This window comes from Pituophis catenifer, unplaced genomic scaffold (assembly GCF_029215685.1).
Source record: "Pituophis catenifer annectens isolate HBS135680 unplaced genomic scaffold, rPitCat1.0.hap2 SCAF_14, whole genome shotgun sequence".
NCBI lineage: Eukaryota > Metazoa > Chordata > Lepidosauria > Squamata > Colubridae > Pituophis > Pituophis catenifer.
Window position 1 is genome coordinate 6082316 of NW_027256894.1, and position 20712 is coordinate 6103027.

Genomic DNA, 20712 nt, shown 5'->3' on the forward strand with positions numbered 1-20712 from the left:
ACGACCTCATTTCCTCTCTTCATAATACACCTTTTTTTTTTGTATTTGGGGGGTGATGGAGAGGGGACAGCAGAAAGAAAGGCTGCTGTTAAAGAGCTGGCAGGTGTGTGGAGGGAAGTCAGGAAAAATGGAAATATGAACCTGTGTTCGCTTTCCGGCCCAGTTGGAAATTCCGCCATGCTTGGCCCTTTCCTCTGATCAATTTCGAGGCGAGGGTGAAAAGCCCCCCCCCCCTCTTTCTCCCCGGTGCAAAATCGCCGAGCCGTCGGGTGGCGCTTAGCGCCTGGGCCCTCTTTCCCGACCTCTCAGCGCACATAAGAAACACGGCTGCTTCTATGCGCGCACACAGGTTGCGTTCACACAACAAGCTTAAAGCAGGTCAGAGAGAGATTAGCGGCTGGGCTGGGGCATATGAGGGGCTAACTTGTGCTAACCTTGTATGCGCGGGGAGGGGGAGGGGGGGCACGGCCGGGGCGAACCCAGACCGCTGGGTTAGGGAATACCCAGGGCCGATTCCTCCAGCGGGTTAACTTCAGTCGCCAGGTGGACCTGTTGCCGGTGAACCCGGCCAGCGAGAAGCCGCAGTAACCGAGCTGGGGAAGGTCCCCGGTCTCTCGCAACCTCTGCGAGGAAGGGTCTGGATTTCCCTCGCGCGACTTCTTGCAGGCAGGATCGGCCCGAAGAAGCCAGCAGGGGGGAAATGAACAGCACACCGAGAGCCGGGTATCTTTTTCCCCCAGCACAAAGGGGACGAGAGAAAGAAGGGGGGGGAGAGAGCGAACGAGAGAGACGGGCTAGGGAGAAGGGCGGCGTGCGGCTTTGTCCCGTGTGGAGTTTTTCTGGACCCGCGCGGAAGAGAAACGCATTTACCACGGAAAGGGGACGCGCGGAGAAAAAGGGAGCTGCCAAGCAGATCCAGCGACGGAGCGCCGATCCCTTTCCCTTCTCTTCCAAAGCGCTGTCGGTGTTGCCACCGGCCGAGGATGTTGGCCGGGCGCAGCGGCGGCTGGAATACCTAGCCGGCGGGCAGGCGGGGGAGAGTTAGGGCTAGCCGCAGGTAGCCCGCGTGGCATGTGAAAGGAGACTCGTCCGAGCGCGCAGAAATCAGGGATAACTCAGTTATCTGGGATCCTCGAGGAACCGGCTGAACCCGGGTCCTCGAAGGCTGACCGTTGCAAGGAAGGAAACTAAGTTCGTGGCCGGGACCCCCGCTTTTACGTTCCACCCTGAGGATGTTCTAGAAGGCGGACTATTAGTACTAACTTTGGGTGGTGGTGACAGGCGACGAACGCCGGCAGTTGGAGTAAAGAAGAAGTACGTTCATCTGCCCGTTTGAAAAACTGGAGTTCGGGGCCGGAGAAATGGAAGGGGGGGGGGTGTATGATAACAAACTGAACCAAGACGAAATAGGGGAGAGAGAGGGGCAGAGACAGGAGAAAGGAACAAAGCCAAACTAAAGCAAAGCCAAAAAAGAAGAAGAAGAAAAAGTTGAGAAGGGGGAAATCTCTTTCTCTTTGTTTCGGGCCTTTTCTCTCCTTCTTTCTCTCCCCTGCCGGGCCTGTATGTGGGTGGTAATTCGGAGCGGTCCCGTCCTTCTCGGCCGTTCTTTTTTTGGGGGCAGCTCTAGCTGGAAGAAGGCTGCTTCCTCCTTGGCCCTCTGGCCGTTTCCCTTTCCCTCCCAGCTTCACCCGAAAGACCCTCGAAGAGTATGTGAGTGTGAAAGTGGCCCACCCTGCGTAGCTCTGATCTTTCAAGTCTATGTAATTATTTTTAAAACCGTTGGGCTAGCTAGTGGCACTTTTGGGGGGGGGGGTGAAACCCCCCAAGGACTGCCAAAGCGGGACTTTTTGGAAAAAAATTACAGTGCGAAATTAGAACATATGCTGGCAAGAGAGCGAGAAGGGACGGCGAGGGAGAAAGGACGCACCAGAGAAGGGGAGAGAGGGAGGGAGAGAGGGAGGGAGGGAGGGAGAGAGAAAGAGAGAGAGATGGAGGGGGAGAGAAAAGAGGGAAAGAGAAAGGATAGATATTGGGGAGGGGGGGCAAAGAAGCTGGCTGAGAGACACCAGAAGTACAGTATGCGCCTGCCCCCTAGCGAAAGTCTATCTCTGGCATTAAAAAAAAAAAAAAACAACCCTCAACTTTCAAAGAAATACGCGGCTCTTAAAGTGAAAGGTGCTTGTTGGGGTGGGGGGGTGGGGGTGAATTTGCACGCGGAGCCAGGCTAACTAGACAGACGGACGGACGTGGGGGAGGGGGGGCAGAGTGAGAGGAGCAGAGGAACCGCGGCAGAGAAACTTGTCGAGTTTTTAAACCTCTCCTTGGTTTCTCTGCTCATCCCATCCCTTCGCCACCCCACCCCCACCCCCGCCGGACCTTGAATTTATCCAGGACAGGTTGCGTTGACCCTCCGGACTTCGATCGAGCTTTCTTGAAGCTTCTGGGAAAAAAAGCCTTTTCTTTTAAAGGGAGGGGCGAGGGGTGAGAAGGGATGAGTGCGGGGATATCCCCCCCCCACCTCCCCCGTTCCTTTTACAGGCAGAAGGGGAGGATGAGTGTGTATTTCTTGGCTGCAGGGCAGGGTGTCTCTTTTCCAAGCCCTATTTTTTTTGTTTGTTTGTTTAAAATGACACCGGCGTGATGGTGATTTTTAATTCCTCTCCCCCCCCTCCCCGAGTTCCACGCAGCACGCAGACGCGCGCCCAAGATTCACACGCGCGCACACGCGCACACCCAGAGTTGGAAGGGGCCAAACAAAACTTTGCGCCCGAATCTTGGACCCGAGCACGGATTCCTGCTGGCGACGGTGAGTACCCCCTATTCGTGATATTATCAGAAACTCTAAGCGAGGGAGGGGTGTCGGCTGGGGTTTGGGGAAAGGAACTTGTTGGGGGGTGCGGGGCGGAATAAAATAAAACCAAAGCTATTCCTGTAAAAAAAAAAAAGGAAAACAACAACAACAATCCCCAACTCAGCCTGCACGTGGTTACAATCTGGGAGACGAATTCTTGCCTTCGGATTCCCTCCACCCCACCCCATCCCACCCCCGCCCCAGGCGCTCCTCTTCGTTCAAATCTTCGCTCAAACCCCCCATTATCCATCTCCCCGATGGTTGCTTGGATTCAGCTCCCCTCCGAACTCTCTCGCACGATTGGCGGTGGGGCTCGGGGAGCGGAGAGGTGCGGTGCCGCTACTTGTCTTTAAGGAGCCTTCTCACGACAGCTCGCCCCGTGCACCGGCTTCTTTCTCGGGGTAACGTCGGGACCAGAAGCCCGTCCAGCTCGCCCTATCCCGCGTAAACCTTTTGCAAAAAGGTTGCCAGCTTTCCTCTGCTCTGCTCCGGGGGTGGGTGGGTGGGTGGGGGCGGCGTTGACTTAGGAAGGCAAAGCCCCGGTTGGGAAAGTAGCCCATAAGCAGGCAGTAAGCTTGAGAGTGCAACACAAAAAGCTCAACACGATCACACGCCATAATAATAATAATAATAATAATAATAATAATAATAATAATAATAATAATAATAATAATAATAATAATAATAATAATATAGAAAAGTAGAGAAAGAGAGAAGCACTCCCGCCGCCCCCCCCAAAACGCGTTCGCAAGGAAGGGGATGGGGGGGAAGAGAGAGAGAGAGAGACAGAAAGAGAGAAAGATTTAAAACGAGAATTAAACATACCCAAAGTATATTTGCTTTGTTCAAGATCCCAAATCGCTTGCATCTTCTTCTTTAGTTGGGCAGCGGTTGGCAAAATTGCTTTTAATTGTTATTATTATGATTATTGTTTTGCCCCTCCCTCCCTTAGGCTGCGAAGACGTATCTTCTTGGTGTTTATCTAGGCGGTTGTGCAAACTGTTTTTTTTTTTTTGGTGTTTTTTTTTAAGCGAGGGGAGGTGTGGGGGGGGAGAGAGAGAGAAAAGGAAGAGAAGGGGGAAAAAATTACAAGGGAGGAAAGACGAAAGGCTGAGATGTTTCTAAGTCTAGTAAGAAACCTGTCCCCCCCCGCCCTGTATTCTTCTCGTTAAAAATTTTTTTTTTAAAAAAGGGGGGTTGTGGTGGAATTATATAAATATATACAAACACAATCTAAGTTTAAGGGGGGGGGAGGTGAGCTTCTCCACGGTAGTGGAGGAATGTAATAAGCTTTTAAAAAAAATAGAGAATGGGATAGAGAGAGAGGAAAGAGCCCCCCCACCCAAATGTTAAAAGATCTATGGCTCTTCTCACTCCTTAGAAGGAAGAACGTCTGGTTACACCGTGTTTGAGGCTGGAAAGACGAGACTTTGGGAACACACACACACACACACACACACCCCGACAGACACGCATGCACACACCCCTCCCCCAATGGAAAAGGAGAAAGAGGAGGGAAAAAAAAAAGAGGCTTCCAAATTAAATGTGTATTGTAGAAAGGTGGAAAAACAGATGCTTAGGCGTTTGGGTGAAAACGAGAGTAGGGTAGGAAAAAAACAACAACAACCAAAATCACAGCAACAACAAACCACATTCAAGACCTGAATTGCAGCTGTCTGGGGGGGGTGGGGGGTGGGGGTGGGAAAGTCCGAAGCTCCAAATTCTAGGTCTTATTATTATTATTATTATTATTATTATTTTGGGGGGCTTCCTTTCCTCCCCTAGTCCTCCCCTCTTCGGCTGCATTCACACAACACGCTCTTCGAGCCCCCCCCTCTCCCCACAACCCGGGTTACTGCTCTCCGGGTTCGGATGGACTTCAAAGGCTAAGGTAGCTCAAAAGCCGCCCCCCCTCCCGAGAAAAGCTTTAAGCGAAGACAAGAACCGATCAAGCTTAACTTGTCCTAGGAATGCAGGCAAGGCTTTTAGAGGAGCGGGGTTCGGCGGGGCCTCGCCAGCATGGCCGCTTGCTCCCCGCTGCAGGATCGTCCAAATTGACACCCACTCCCAACAACATTTGCCTCCCTCGGTTCTTCGGGCTGAAAGCAAGGCAGACTAGCAGCTCTCCTTCACCCCCCCACCCACTCTGTAAGCGAGGGGTTGGTGCCTGGAAGCGGGGAAGGGAGAGGGCCGGGGGTGGGGGGGCGCGAATGTTCGGTGGGAAACCCCTGGCTTGTCCTGCTGCCTTCGGAACGGCCGGTGGCTGGAAAGTGATGGGCCAGGGTTTTTTTTTTTGTTAGTTCGCGCTAAGATTTCCAATGACTACAGAGTCGCTTTCTCTACACCTCCCCCCCCCCACCCCGGCGTTTCCCCCTTTTGCAGAAAAAGGGTTGTTTGAAAAGATAATTTTAAGGCAATAATTGATGGGGGGGGGAGAGAGAGAGAGAGAGAGAGAGAGAGAGAGAGGAGGGAGAGAGAGAGAGAGAGAGAGAGAGAGAGAGAGGCGGGGGGGGGGAGATATGGGGGTAATCAGTCGCAGTAGTTGGTGAAAACAATTTGTCCCCAATTGGCAAAAGGTTCCCCCCTTAATTCTTGTTAAGATTCGTTTTCCGGTATTCCCACCCCAGATCTTGAAAAGGAAAGCACGAGATCCCACCGTCTTCCCCAGCGTTAATTGAGCTTTTACAAGGCAAATGAAATTTACAAATGGATTTGCCCCAATAATTGCGCGCACATCACATCACATCACACTTAATTACGTTCATCTAAAAAAAAGGGGGTGGCTTTTGGATGGTGGGATAACGCGGGTGTATTTGAAGGGGGGAAGGGAAAAAGGGGCTGGGGTCTTTCTTTCGTGGGTCATCCAACGTCCACGTTACAGGCCTGGTAAAAACCTTCAACCTTGGAACTGCTGTACAAGATTTTTAAAAAAATGGCCTAGAAGGATGCCTTGCCTTCGGATGGTTTTATGGCCGGTGAAGGGGGGTGGGAGGTAAAGGACTTCAACCTAGAGCCCCTTCCCCCCCCCGCAAAACCCACCAAATAATCCACACACCCCTACTTCTCTCTTCCCCTCCCACCCCTATCCGTGGGCCACTTTCTTCCTTCCCCTCCACTTCCAGAGATTTCCTTGAAGTGGGGGGGGGAGGTGTTAGGATTTGTTTGTATTTGTCTCTGTGAGTAATGGGGCAAGAAGGAAAACAGCCAGCTTGAGAATTCAGCTTTGCATCTTTTAGAAAGATTAATACTTTGAAAATCGTAGCCCTAAGAATCCATAGGCAGGTTCTCTGTTGGCAGAAAGAGAAGCCAAAGGCAGAAAAAGACCTAGGAAATTATTTGGAGGGTGTTAGTGGCACTAAAAAAAAATCCATTTAGGAATGGTTTCAGTCTCAAACTTGGATGTTCTCTCTTTCTCTCACACTTTCTTTCTTTCTTTCTTTCTTTCTTTCTTTCTTTCTTTCTTTCTTCTTTCTTTCTTCCTATCTATCTATCTATCTATCTATCTATCTATCTATCTATTTATTTATTTTTCTTTCTTTCTTTTTCTTCCTTCCTTTCTATCATCTACCTACCTACCTATCTACCTACCTACCTTTCTTTCTTTCTTTTTTTCTTTCTTTCTTTCTTTCTTTCTTTCTTTCTTTCTTTCTTTCTTTCTTTCTTTCTTTCTTTCTTTCTTTTTCTTTCTATCTATCTATCTATCTATCTATCTATCTATCTATCTATTTTTCTTTCTTTCTTTCATTCATTCTTTCTTTTTCTTCCTTCCTTTCTATCATCTATCTATCTATCTTTCTTTCTTTTTCTTTCTCTTTCTTTCTTTCTTTCTTTCTTTCTTTCTTTCTTTCTTTCTTTCTTTCTGTCTGTCTGTCTGTCTGTCTGTCTGTCTGTCTGTCTCTCTTTTTCTCTTTCTCTCTCTTTCTCTGTCTCTTCCCTTCTCTTTTTACAAAGCTGGCCTGCAGTTGGGAGGTTAGCCTAGAGGCGTTGGGATGAAAGGGGTCAGAGGTGAGAGTTACATTAACCCTAAACGCGAGGAAGGAGCCTGGCAGGCCTTCGCCTGCCCACCAACTCGAGCTGGTTGGCTGGCGGGGCCTTGGAGATAAATTCCCCTGACATACCAAGCTGAACAAAGGGTGGGTTGGATTTTGACGCCCCCTCCTCTCCAAACGGACCCTTTGAACTCAAGGAATTTGGGAGGAATATGAAGGAGGACCCTCTCTCTCTCTCTCTCTCTCTCTCCCGCCCCCCCCTCTCTCTCCTTTCCTTAGTTGGTGTCTCCCTTCGCATTTTTCCAAGGGTTTTGTCTCCAAGAAAGTGTGCGTGAATGAGGGTGAATAGCGTGAAAGGGTCGGAGGAGAGAAGGTCCCCAGCAAATCGCTTTTTCTGCCCCACACCCCACCCCCGCTCTTCTGTCTTTTCGGATCAGCGCCTTTCAATGGGCGGAGAGGTGCTCCCTCTGCCCCAACACCAAGGCTTCCCCACCCTGCTTTCTTCTCCGGCCACGGGAAAAAAAAAAGGCCTCTAATTAAATTGTTTGCTACGGTCCGAGCGAGCGGGACGATTCGGGAGAGCTGGCTTTGAAAGAGAAGGTTGCTTGGGCCAAGGGATGAAGATGGGAGGGAGACGGAAAAAGCCCCCCCCCAATAAAACAGCGGGGGGGGGAAGGAAAGGTGTCGGGTTGCCTCTTCCTCCCTCCCGGACACCCCCAGGCCGATTTCACCTGGACCAAGCCGAGGCAAAGTTTGTCTTCTCTTTCTAAAAAGGCGTCTTAATGTTTTTTTTTTTGTTTTTTTTTTTTTAAATATAGCACCCAAGGGCTGCGGGCGCGCGAGGCCGGGCGCTCTCTGTGGGAAAACTCTGGGGTTTTCTCCCGTGCAGTCCGGAGAAAACCGGAGCGCCTGTGTCGCAGCGGAAAAGGCCTCCCCGAGTTGCAAATTTGGGGTAGGGCTGCTGCGGTTGCCCCCTCCCCTCTTCTGGACGGTTCATTTGTGAGGGTCTTTCTCCTTCTTTCTGGGTGGTGGTACGTCTCGAAATGACCTCGTTCTGAGAAGGGGAAGTGGGGGGGAGGAAGAGATGCCTCTAATTGCACCCGAGAGTTATTCCTCCGTGTGAATGATGGGAGGGATCCAGGAATCGTAGCCACCGCGAGGTTTATTTATGTTTGTTTTAGAGACGCTCGCGCCCTTCTGTTATTCCAGACGCACATCTGTCAGCTGGGAGAACGCGCGTTCGTCCCTACACCGGAGGCAGATAGAGAGAGGGGGGGGAGAACTGCGCCTGGTAACGTTCCCCAACCGGGCGCCCTCCAGATGTCTGCTCTTTTCCAACTTTTCCTCGCCCTGCAACCCCGGTCTCCGAATTGGGTGGGGCTGGTAGGAATCGCGGTGCAACACAGCTGCAGGGCAGATTAGACGCTTGCTGTCTGCCAGTCTGAGGGGGGGGGGGAGGAGAAGGGGAAGGAAGAAACACACGGGTGGGGAGGGGGAGAAACATCAGGATGCGGGGTGTGTGTGTGGAGAAGAAATACCAGGGTGTGGAAACATCTGCTGGGTGGGCAAGATCCAGATGCTTTCAGAGAGTAAGCCTTCCTGATTTCCGACGGATCTGCTGGCAGGAAATTTTCTGCCAGCCAATCTTCAACGCTCTTAAAACTTTTTTTTTTTTTTAAAAATAATCCCTCCATCCAGAATTCTAGCAGACCGGAAAATTGCCTGCTCTTAGCCTGGATCCCCTCGCTCCGTGGCTAGGGAGACAGATGAACACGCAAATGTTCGAATCTGACTCCATTCACACGACCTGTTTGATCTCCAGAGACCCCAAAGGGGGTGGGGTGGGATGGGGAGAAAACCCCTTTATTTTCGGAAACGGGAATCGAGGCTGGCCAATGCCGGCTATGGGTTCGACTCCTTCTGTGCTTCCCAACACTTTTCTAAGCCAACACGGGTCCGGCTGTCCAGCTGGGTGAATGAAATGGCCTTATCCATCGCACCAACTTTGGTCCAGGCTTATCTGTCTACCCGGCTATTTACGCCTCCAGCTAATTGGAAGCGTGGGAATGGGTGATGGACGGAGGAGCAGGTGTCAAGATGGGTTCGAAGAGAGGAATCCTAAGCCAACGGGGAAACCTGCGCTTCTCTGGAGCTGATTTTGTTGGGGTCCCACAGCAGAAGGCCCGCATCGCCTTACTTGCATATCTTTCCTAACGTGTGTATTGTATGTGTTCTCTGCAGACTTTTAACCCGGTGGGACCGATGTAGCAGGGAACCAATAGCAACCGGAAGAGCAGAGTCTTCCTCCGCGCTGCTCCCCTGCTCCCTCTTTCTCCCTCTTTCCTTTTCTTCCCTTCTTCTTCTAGAGAACCATCCTACGATCCAACCAACGCCATTGGGGGTCATTTTGGCACCTCCACCTCTTCCATTTAAATTGAGGTGTTCTTTGGATTTCTCGGGAAGCTCCTTTCTCCCTTTCCACCCCCCCCTCTTTCCCCATCTTCTAGAGAACCATCCTACGTCCAAGAGGGTGTGTGGGGGCGGTCATTTTGGCACCCCCCTTCCATCCCTTCAGTCTAAAATTGAAGAGCTCTTTTGATTTCTCGGGAAGCTTTCTCTAGCTTTTAACCGCCCGGGGCGGAAATGCTCTGCTTGAAACGCGCGGGTGCTTAAAACTGGCCGCTGCACGCAGAATCCCCACCTGGGCGCCGAAATTTAGGAAACGCCTGATTAATGAGGAATGGACGACGGTGTTTGACTGGGACACCGGGTGGGGGGGGGAGAGGGAGGGAGAGAGAGAGAGAGAGGAGGGAGAGAAGAGAGGGAGAGAATTATTCGAGCAAATTAATCCATCTTCCTCCGGCTGCCCCTGGGTCGCTTGAAAGGCGTCAGAGAGGTTTCCTGCGGCGGGAGAACAAACTTGCAAATTTAGGTCGGAAGTTAAAGCGGAGAGGAGAGGAAAGGGCGCTATGGGGAGGATGGGGACCACGGGATGAGGTGTGTGTGGTGGGGAGGAGATACAAATGAGAAGTTTAAAAACAGGAGAGGGGGAATGAGTAGGAGGGAGAAAAGCGATTAGCAGTAACCTCCCAGCTCCAGGGAGCGCTTTTTTTTTCTTTCCACGCGCGTGCTTTTCTCGCGCCGCGCATTTTCCGCGCGCCGAGTTCCTGGGAGAGACTAAATTGATGGAGAAGTTTGAACTCCTATGCTATAAGCTACTCCCTTCCTCTCTTTTCCTCCCCCCTCCCTGTGGGTTCCTTCTCTCGGCCACTTCTGGATAACAATATAATCTCGCCCCCCCGCCACCCCCGGCCGGTCTTTGCTCCGCTTGGGCAGAGATCTATCGATTCCAGAGGAGGCGCTTGGAGCTATCCAGAAGGCTTAAAGATTTACCTATCGCCCCCCCCCCCCCCCATTGGCATGTTATTCCTAAAGATCCTTCCCTTTCTTCCGACAGAAGGAAGGGGAAAACCGTTTTTATTCGTGCTTCTAAAAAAACACAAAAAACAAACAAAAGAAACCGATCACAAGGAGGAATGTTTTCAGACGCGTCTTTTGCGGGATGGAAAAGAGGTTCGCGAAATCGATGCGGAACGATTATTAGCCGCTTCCTGGGGTGGAAAACGAGAGGAAAGGGGGGGTGGCGGCGGCGGCGGCCAGGCCGGCAGGCGGGAAAGTTCGGGATTTTCTTGCCTTTGGTTATCGTGCCAGGGTTAAAGAGACTCGCGTCCTCTTACGCCTGGAACTATCCGGGCCGAGATTTTCGAGGGAAGGTGCCCATTTCTCTCTTCCTTTGGCAGAGAAGAATTAAAAATCCACAGGGGTGAATGGAGGGGAAGGGGGAATACTCCCCCCCCCATCCTCTGAGATTGCCAGCGCCTTTTTCTCTCTTCGGAGGAAGGTGAGAGAACGCAGCAGACTGCGCGGAATCCAAGGCTGGAAACTGCCATACGTAGTTCCAACGTCTCTTTAATTCTTGTTTCCGCCCACGGGTCGTGGAAGTGCCTGGGTAGGTGGGGAGAGAGAGAGAGAGAGAGAGAGAGAGAGAGAGAGAGAGAGAGAGAGAGAGAGAGAGAGAGAGAGAGAGAGATTGAGAAACACGGGGAGGTGAGAGATTCCTGCAGCGGCCCGGGATCCTTTGCTCCATTTGCGCGAACTCCGAGGGAGGCCTCTTTTGAGCGACTGTCTCAATCTGCGTCCATTGATCCGAGGTTATGAAAATCTTTAGGGAAGCGTTGATACCCGCCGTCGACCAAGGCCCTCTTCAATTCCCGAAGCTTCTTCAATATAGGGAGCAAAGCAGCCGGGCGGGGGAGAGGCAACGTTTGAAAATTTTGCTGGAATAAACTTTTCCGCCCCCACTCCCCCCTTTCCTTCTGATCTCCGATGCGATTAGGGGTGAGTTCTCCTTTTCCAAACACACTCGACCAGGGGTTTCTTTTCCCCCTCCTTCCCGAAAGGAAGAGTGAAAGAGATAAAATGAAACAAAAGTGACACTGTTCTAATGTTTTGGGATTTCCCAAGAAACTCCTGGAAAGAAGAAAGAAAGAAAGAAAGAAAGAAAGAAAGAAAGAAAGAAAGAAAGAAAGAAAGAAAGAAAGAAAGAAAGAAAGAAAGAAGAGAAAGAAAGAGAAAGAGAAAGAAAGAGAAAGAAGAGAAAGAAAGAAAGATCTAAGAAAAGTAAATGAGAGACACGTTAAAAAAACATACACCCATCCACTTAGTAAACCCCTCAATTATCTAAGAAGTTTCATCCTCACTTGTGTTTTCATTTCAGTTTAGGAAATGGAGTGGGAGGTGGGGGGTGGGAGAAGGGTCTTATCCCTGCATCTTGAAATGCACAAAATTTCATCTTAAAGATAAAACAAGGGGTGCCCTGATCATACAGGTTTGTCCTCTCCATTATTCACTCATTGTAGAAGGGGACAAAACAGAAGGTACAACAATCGCCACTGATTAGAGGCAAAATCTCTCCTCAAGAGTGGGCAGGTTAGCTGAGAGGTTTTTAAGAGCTAAGTCTCTCTATTTCTCCCTTTCTTTGGACAAACAAACAAACAAACAAACAAGCAAACGTTTGGAATTTGGAACCAGAAGGATACTAGATACCAGATTCCTTAAAAAATAATAATAACAACCTTCCCATCAGCCTTTTGAGTTAAACTGCTGTTTCTCCTTGAAACTCAGTTTAGCATTGGATGGAAGATGCATTTGTTAAGCTAAAATAAGCCACAGATTCCCCAGTTCATCTAAGTTACTCATATTTCCTGGTAACTCTAATTCAAGCAACTTACTCAATGAAGCGGGCAACTTTCTTCCTAGGAATATTGCAGTGTGATCAGACCAACATTTTTTTTTTTAAAAGGGGGGTGAGGAAGAAAAGGCATGTTGTTAATTTCTCCTGTAATCTAATAACTTTTTTGCTTAATTTTTTTGGGGCCGTGGAAAAAATAATTCTTTGGACCCTGCAAAAGGACAGAAGCAACAAATTTTATTAACTCTTGCAGTCCTGAGCAGAACTACATTGAACAGAAAGCTAAAAGATGGAGGTGTGAATGCAAGAAGAGGACAGGACAGGACTCTCTCTCTCTCCCTCCCTCCCTCCCTCCCCCCCTCTCTCTGTGTGTTTAAATAAAAGCTGGATAGGGATTATTATTCCGTGTGGTTGCAGTTTCCCCATTTTTGAACGGTGTGTATGGATGTAAAATATCCAACCCCCATTGTAAGAGTATGTAAACATTTACCTGCTTTGAATAATATTTGTAGAGTAGTTTAACTATTCTAATTCCAGAATTAATTGCTGGATTGCCATTTCATTAAACGAGCAGGAGACATATTTTAATCCAGCAGCAGTTCTATGCTACCAAAAAAATCAATTTAAAAACATGGCCCCTAAAAAACAAACTCCAGAGGAGAAAAAAAACACCCTCTCATTTGCATATTTTAATAGGTTTGTTTCCCAACTGAGAAGGCAGACAGAGATCAACGTAGAATTGCATGCCGTTGTGTGTATAAATAAAATGTGTGTGCATGTATTTGTGCGTATGCATATCACCTATACGATAAATAGATAGATATATTCAGGTTTCCTATTTTGGAGAGAAACATGTCAAGAAAACATGACTTGAAAAAAAAAAGCAGTTTGGAAAACAAAACCCCGAATAATTACAATGACTGTTTTTTTTTAAAAAAAACACACACACACATATTTCCCCCAGTAATCTGACAATAATTAAGGAGTGCAATTACAGTCTCTTTTAGTGATGGCATTTTTCTCTTTCTCCTCATTTCCACCCTCCCCTTCTTTTTGTCAGATCCCAAATGAAAGATAAAAAAGCATTAAAAGAAACATGAGGACCATGCTTCTTTTAGAAAATTATTTTGGAACTCCAAATTGCCTTTAGCTCTTCTGCACATATTATCATTCCTAGGTAATATTAAACAAATAGGAGCCCACATTAATTAAACAGGCCGCTCCATTGTTTCCGATGACTTCTGTTAAGTATTATCTACTTAAGAGAGAGAGAGAGAGAGAGAGAGAGAGAGAGAGAGAGAGAGAGAGAGAGAGGGGGGGGGGGGGATTCAAAAGAGAACCTTAAAAAAAAAGGTCTAAGAAAAACCCACTCTGAGTTTGCAGGACTGCAAAGGACGGTTTTTTTTTAAAAAAAGAAAAACAATCAACAGTAACCCATACTACATTATGTACTCCTGTAATGATTACTACATCCTTATTTCTTTTTTCCTGAAAGGGTTTGGCACATCCTTACAAACATTTTAAGTGGCTCTTTTGAGACTGGGACTCCTTCAAATGAATGAAGATCAGTAGCCATAAACACTGATTCGAAGAGGAAGTTAAGAAGTCACTTATCTCTAATTCCTTCCCCCTCTCCTTATTTGTCTTCTCCTCTATTCCTAGTCTTCTGCTAAAGCTCACTTTCATATCATTTTCTTATTGATATGTCTGTTCTTTCTCGCCCTCTTGCTTTCAAAGCTTAATCCGGAACAGTATTTGCCTGTTGGTATCCAGTAAAGAGAAATATATTTAAGAATGTCAGCCACAAGTAATGAAGAGGGAAAATGCATTGAAAAGTTTATAATGATCCATATTTTGAGAGGGGCGAAAAAGTTTTAAACATTTCTGATATTCCTTTCGCTCATAATTTGAGGATTTTGCTTCACAGGCATTCTGCCAGTCTCTTTCTTGTTATATTCACCAGTTTAGATCAACTAGATAAACTTCATGCATGCTATCGAGCAGTTGCAGAATCCGGAATCTGCTAATCAGCTGTCTTTCCATCCAGCATAATTTTCCAAAATTCAAAAGGAAAGGGGGAAAAAACCCCAAACGCTTCATTTTTTGAGAAACATGGGTGTCCTGAACTTGCAGTCCTGTTGATTAAAAGTGATCCTTCCTTTAGTTAATTAATTAAGCAATTAAACCAATATTCCAATTAAAGCATGCACACGGTCTAGTAAAATAATCCAGGGGGGGGAACCTTACTGATGTAACCCAAGCCACTTTGTTATAGCATCCTTCATTGTTTTTGTACCCATTTTCCCCTTCCACTGATATGATCTTCCAAACAGTTTTTTTTTTATTATTGTTGTTCATTCAAATGCGATTCGTGAGGAAGTATTTTTTGGAGGAAGGGGCAAGGGATGCCAACTGCTCAGTTTGGAAAGAGAGCTATTTGAGTGGGTGGGTGAGTGAGTGTGGGGGGAGGACTCTAGAAATTGGGCATTTTACTCATATGGACTTGAAATAACTTTTGAGTTCGATAAGGTTTAGTCCTGAGTGAACAGACATATGATTATAAACTTCACAATTAAAGACTAGCATTTTATGTTTCATTAACTCAAGGGTGGACTTGGCCCCCCCACCCATATATTTTTCTTCTTTCATCGGTATCTTCTTATTTTCAAATCTTGATTTGCTTTAAGCCTGTGAGAATAATTTGTACGATTCTATTATTTAATTCTTCTTCCTCTTCTTGTTTCTCTTCCTCCTCTTCCTTTTCTTCTTATTCTTCCACTCCTTCCTCCTCCTCCTCTCTTTCTATTATAGCATACTGTGGGGTTTGAGTCTATAATTTACACTTTGGAAAATCTACAGTTTTGCCTTGTGCTGCAAAAAACTTTGAGGTTGATGTCATTTTTTTTAAAAAAGTTGTTACAATTGTTTTAACAGAATTTTGCACTGTTTCTCATGCTTATTAGCCAATTGCTAGTTCATAGTTTTGAAGACGATCGTTGTTATTGAAATAAACAAAGGGGACCAAAAGGCATATTCATCCTAGACATTATTTTTCCAAACAAAAATATATGTTATTCATACATACTCAGTAGCAATTGTAATAATGTTAGGCGATGAGAGATTGTATGTTTTTGTTTCATACTTCTGAATTAAAAAAAAAACCCTCTTATTTTAAATATGATTTGAATTATGGATTTATAATTCTGTTGTCATTGATGGTATGGTAAGAATTATTTCCTGAACACATAACATCAAAAGCAAGATCTGTATTTTTAGGCAGTTGTATGGTCTGTTATTATACTAAAAAACCTTGATATTGATAAGGTTACTAAGAGGCTAACACTAGCTCTGCAAAATAATCAAAAATGTTTGTCACAAGTTTTTGTTTCAAATTTGGGAGGGAGAGGGAGGGAGGGAGAAAAAAACTGATTGTGCAAAACCAGAACATTGATTTAAACCATGGTTCAGCTGACTATTAATTGTGCAAATCCAGCTAATGCTTGAACGTGGCTAGAACAAGGATTTTATCTTTTAACTTTCTGTTCACTTCCAGGCTGCATATAATCTCCCTTCCTTCTGAAAGTTCCCCATTATAAATCATAGAAGATAAGGTACATTAATGTTTCAATATCTCAGCAACCCAGCAACAAGAACAAACAATAAAAACTAACAACAAACCAGGCACAAAAACAAACGAACATAGGAGAAGCATCCAATCACAGGAGAAGAAAAGAAAAGAAAGAAAGAAACATGATTTCTTCTCTTCTTTGAGATTTTGAAAGTGCATCCAAAATAACATTTCTCTTTTTGGGTCATCAACTGTAGGTCCATCTGAAGAAATATCAAGTTAAACCATTGTGAACGTCATTGCAACAGACTCAAATCTTCTGAGTAGTCTATCCCAACATGGATTAGAGGCTTCAGTAGCAAAATAATGATGTCATAATTATGGTTCATATCTACATGCGATGCTGAGATTTCATAAGTAAAGATAAATGTTCAGTTCAAATGGATGACAATGTAAAACAAGACATTCTTGTATATCTTTGGCTACTTCTGTTCTAAAAGAAACTAATACAGGAGAGAACCAACCTAGAACTAAGGAGACATTTCTTGACAGTGAGAACAATTAACGAGTGGAACGACTTGCTTCCAGAAGTTGTAGGTGCTCCATCACTGGAAGATTTTAAGAAGAGACTGAACAACCATTTGTCCACAATGGTATTGTCAAACACAAGGCCCGCAAGCCAGATGTGGCCTGTGATGTGGTCAGATCTGGCCCACAGGGCCGTCCTGGAAAATGTAAGGGGCCAGCCAGCATGGCTTCAGCCCAGTTTACCCAATGCAAAGAGGAAACATACCAGCAGTTTGCGCAGTGGTGTCAAGTTGGCCATGCCCACCCAGTCAGCCACGCTCAGTGAGTGGTATCAATCTGACCATGCCCACTCAGTCGGCCCCACCCACGCAGTCGGTGATGCTCCATCCCCACCCCGAGGTCAACCACAGTCTTGATGCGGCCCTCAATGAAATTTGGAGTTTGACACCCCTGGTGCAGAGGTGGGTTTCAGCAGGTTCTGACCAGTTCTGGAGAACCGGTAGGAGAAATGTTGAGTAGTTCGGAGAACCGGTAGTAAAAATTCTGACTGGCCCCACCCCCATCTATTCTCTGCCTCCCGAGTCCCAGCTGATTGGGAGGAAATGGGGATTTTGCAGTACCCTACTGCTGGAGTGGGTTGGGAATGGAGATTTTACAGCATCTTTCCCCTGCCACGCCCACCAAGCCACACCCACCAAGCCATGCCCACAGAACCGATAGTAAAATTTTTTGAAACCCACCACTGCCCTGGTGTAGGATCTATTGCTTGTATAGGTGGTTGGACTAGAAGACTTCCAAGCTCCCTTCCGACTGTTATTCTGTTAAATCTCAAAACCCTGGACTCCATCACGAGAACAGCTCAGATTTTTAAAAACATTTCTTTGGAAAGACATTCCAGGAACAAGTTTTTATCTCCTCTAATGGAATGAGAACTGGGATTTAAACATAGAAGATATTTAATTTGCCAGGCTGTAATTGAATGGCCCTTGCTGTTGGCACTGAGTGGAGTCTGATTTTTATTTTTTTTTATGGGATCGCTCTTTGTTTTCAGCAAAAGGATTCATACCCTTTTTTTCTATGCACAGGATAGAGAAGACACAGAACAGGAAGGACGTTCTGTCATCTGTTTACTGTATCGGGGATTTGACACTTTAACATCATCCTGAATGACCAAATTCCTGTACAGCTTCGTGATGGCCCATTTTTTTTTCCTAACTACACTTGTAGAGAAAGAGAAGCAGTCATGTAACTGCTCTCTAATGATATTATTGCTATGGTTTTCAGCGATAAAAAAGCCTTAATGAGATTCAGAGCAATGATTCGATCTTTCATGCTGGTTTTCCCCAGCCTTTGTTGAGAATTATTGAGAGCTGAAGTCCATACTTCCAGACGTTGTCAGCACTGGGAAACCCACTTCAGAGCCACTCTGTAACAACTCTTATAGTTGAGAGTTTACTTTATTGTCATTGCACATGGTACAACGAAATTAAATGCCATCTTCAGTGTACATTATAACTATAAAAATAAAAAAACAAACAAACATACATCCTTTACATTCTATATAATTGAAATTGAAAACCCGATATTGCACTATACCGTAGAATTCAACATGGTTATTGCCCTGGGATAGAAGCTGTTTTTCAGCCTATTTGTCCTTGTTTTTATTGCCCTGTACCGTCTGCCAGATGGTAATAGTTCAAAAAAAAAAAAAAAAAAAAAGGGTGAAATCCAGGATGAGATGGATCTTTAAGAATGTTTTGGACTTTCTTAAGGCAGCAGGAGCTATAAAGCTCTTCCAAGGAGGGGAGAGGGCAACCCGTGATCCTCTGAGCTATGACCCAAAAAGCACCTTTAGTTGGTCCAAAGGTGCTTTTTCAAGTGGCAAGTGGACTTCTGGTTTTTCTTTGAACCTGAAGAAGCTTCTTGCATGAGAAGCGAAACGTCTTCAGAGATAAAAGCCAGAAAGTCCAGCTGGCCTCTAGAGAAAAAGCACCTTTGGGACAACCATGATGACCGGATGACTGAGAATCTCCATAAACAAACTCTTTGTTGAGCCTCTTAAAAATCAGTATCCATGTCTAATATTAGGGCTCCTGTTCTTCTGTCTGATGGATGGATCAGTTGGTCAAGTTTGTGTGGCACTGGCTTCCCTATGACCCTGCCTTCTGAAGGTAGGCCCTTAAGCAGCGGTCACCGACTGGTGATCCTCAGACCACTGGTGGTCCATGAGAAAAATTTGGTGGTCTGCAGAAAAGTTATTTGCATTTTTTATATTGCACTAATTTTTTTTTTTTAAATTTGATTTATATGCCGCCCTTCTCCGGAGACTCAGGGCGGCTTACAATGCGTTAAGCAATAGCCTTCATTCTTTTGTATATTTATACAAAGTCAGCTTATTGCCCCCACAAACTGGGTCCTCATTTCACCTACCTTAGAAAGGATGGAAGGCTGAGTCAACCTTGAGCCTTGGCGAGATTCGAACCTGCAGTAATTGCAGGCAGCTGGTCTTAATAACCAGCTTAATAACAGGGTGCCTTAGACCACTGTACTACCAAGGCTCTTCAGGGGTCCTCAAACTATGCCCCCTGGGCCGGATACGTACAATGAATGTTTGTGTTGCTGCAGAGAGTCTCCCCCTTTGAGGTCTTCTTGTGAGGGGCAGAGGGGGGCAGAAATTCCAACTCGAGGTCTGTTTCAGTCTCCTGGTGTGGGGCTTTGGGTGAAGGCTGGATGGAGGGAAGTGCCACTGGTGGCGAAGAGCCAGAGAGCCTCATTCCAGTGGGACTGCCTCATGGCCTGGAACTGGCTGACCATCTCATCCTGCTGAGCCTCCAGGCGCCGGTACCTGGCCTTGCACTCCCGCAGGTCTTCCCTCTGCTTGGAAAGCCTATGCTCCTAGTCCTCAGTGAGGTGCTTCTGCTGAGCTTCCTTCTCGGTCAGATCCAATTTGAACTGAGCTGTTTTGCCAACTCTTTCTCCTGGTGGCTGCTTAGCTCCAACAACTGCTTCCTTTTGGGGCCCTAAAGAGCCCGGGCGGGCAGGTGAGGAGTGGCTGGGAGCGGAGGGGTGAGTAGAGGCTGATGAGGCGTCCCTTGACGTGAGTGACATTGAGTTGGCCACACCCACTCAGTCACATGACCACCTAGCCACCCCCCCCCCAGCCAGTCATTAGGCAGATCATATTAGTGGTCCGTGGGATTTAAAATTATGAATTTAGTGGTCCCTGAGGGCCGAAAGGTTGGGGAACCCTGCCCTTAAGGATACAGCATCCGAATGCAAGGGGGCACCTGCAGGAAAAATCCAATAGTTTAACCGGGCCTGGTGGCTCAGCAGACTAAAAGCATTGTGATTAACATCCAGCTGCCTGCAATTACTGCAGGTTCGAATCTTACCAGGCTCAAGGTTGACTCAGCCTTCCATCCTTTCTAAGGTAGGTTAAATGAGGACCCAGTTTGTGGGGGCAATAAGCTGACTTTGTATAAATATACAAAAGTATGAAGGCTATTGCTTAATGCATTGTAAGCCACCCTGAGTCTCCGGAGAAGGGCGGTGTATAAATCAAATTAAAAAAAAAAACTAACTGGCAAGAACAACTGTGCAGTGGAAGCCCTGATCCTTTAAATATGCACTGCGTGTTTAGATGTATACAGGTAGACATAGACATAGACATCGAATAATAGAGCTCGGAAGGGACCTTGGAGGTCTTCTAGTCCAACCCCCCTGCTTCAAGCAGGAAACCATATACCATTCAAGATAAATGGTTATCCAGTCTCTTTTTGAGAGCTTCCAGCAATGGAGTACCCACAACTTCTGAGGGCAAGCTATTCCGTTGATTGATGGCTCTCGCCGTTGACTTATGGCCACAATGGAGCCCCAACATCCTGAAGCTAAGCAAGACAGTTGTCAAGTGTGTTTTGCCCCATTTTATGTCTTTCTTGCTGCCGTTGTTAAGTGAATCACTGCCATTCTTAAATTAGTCACAGGGTTGTAAAGCGAATCTGGCTTCCTCGTGGACTTTGCTTATCAGAAGGTCACAAATGGGGAGCACAGGATCTCCTGGACACTGCAACAAATGCATACCATTTATGAGCCGTGGCGGTGCGGTAGTTAGAGTGCAGTACTGCAGGCTACTTCTGCCGCCTGCCGGCTGCCTGCAATTTGGCAGTTCGAATCCCACCAGGCTCAAGGTTGACTCAGCCTTCCATCCTTCCGAGGTGGGTAAAATGAGGACCCAGATTATTGGGGGCAAGAGGCTGATTCTGTAAACCGCTTAGAGAGGGCTGTAAAAGCATTATGAAGTGATATATAAGTCTAAGTGCTATTGCTATTCCTTCCTTCCTTCCTTCCTTCCTTCCTTCCTTCCTTCCTTCCTTCCTTCCTTCCTTCCTTCCTTCCTTCCTTCTTTCTTCCCTCCCTCCCTCCCTCCCTCCCTCCCTCCCTCCCTCCCTCTCTTATTCCTTTTCTCCTTTTCCTTCCTGATACCACAGTGGTTAGAATGCAGTATTGCAGGCTAACTCTGCCCACT

General features: G+C 46.7%; 1 long non-coding RNA gene across 1 annotated transcript in view; it reads left to right on the top strand.

Moving 5' to 3' along the window:
- Positions 1-2678: 2678 nt before the first annotated feature.
- The window catches only part of LOC139324181 (uncharacterized), a 38788-nt gene continuing 20754 nt past the window's right edge, over positions 2679-20712 (top strand). The window contains exon 1 of the long non-coding RNA XR_011601050.1: positions 2679-2806. This is a non-coding gene — a long non-coding RNA (uncharacterized lncRNA). The remainder of the gene's footprint in view (positions 2807-20712) is intronic.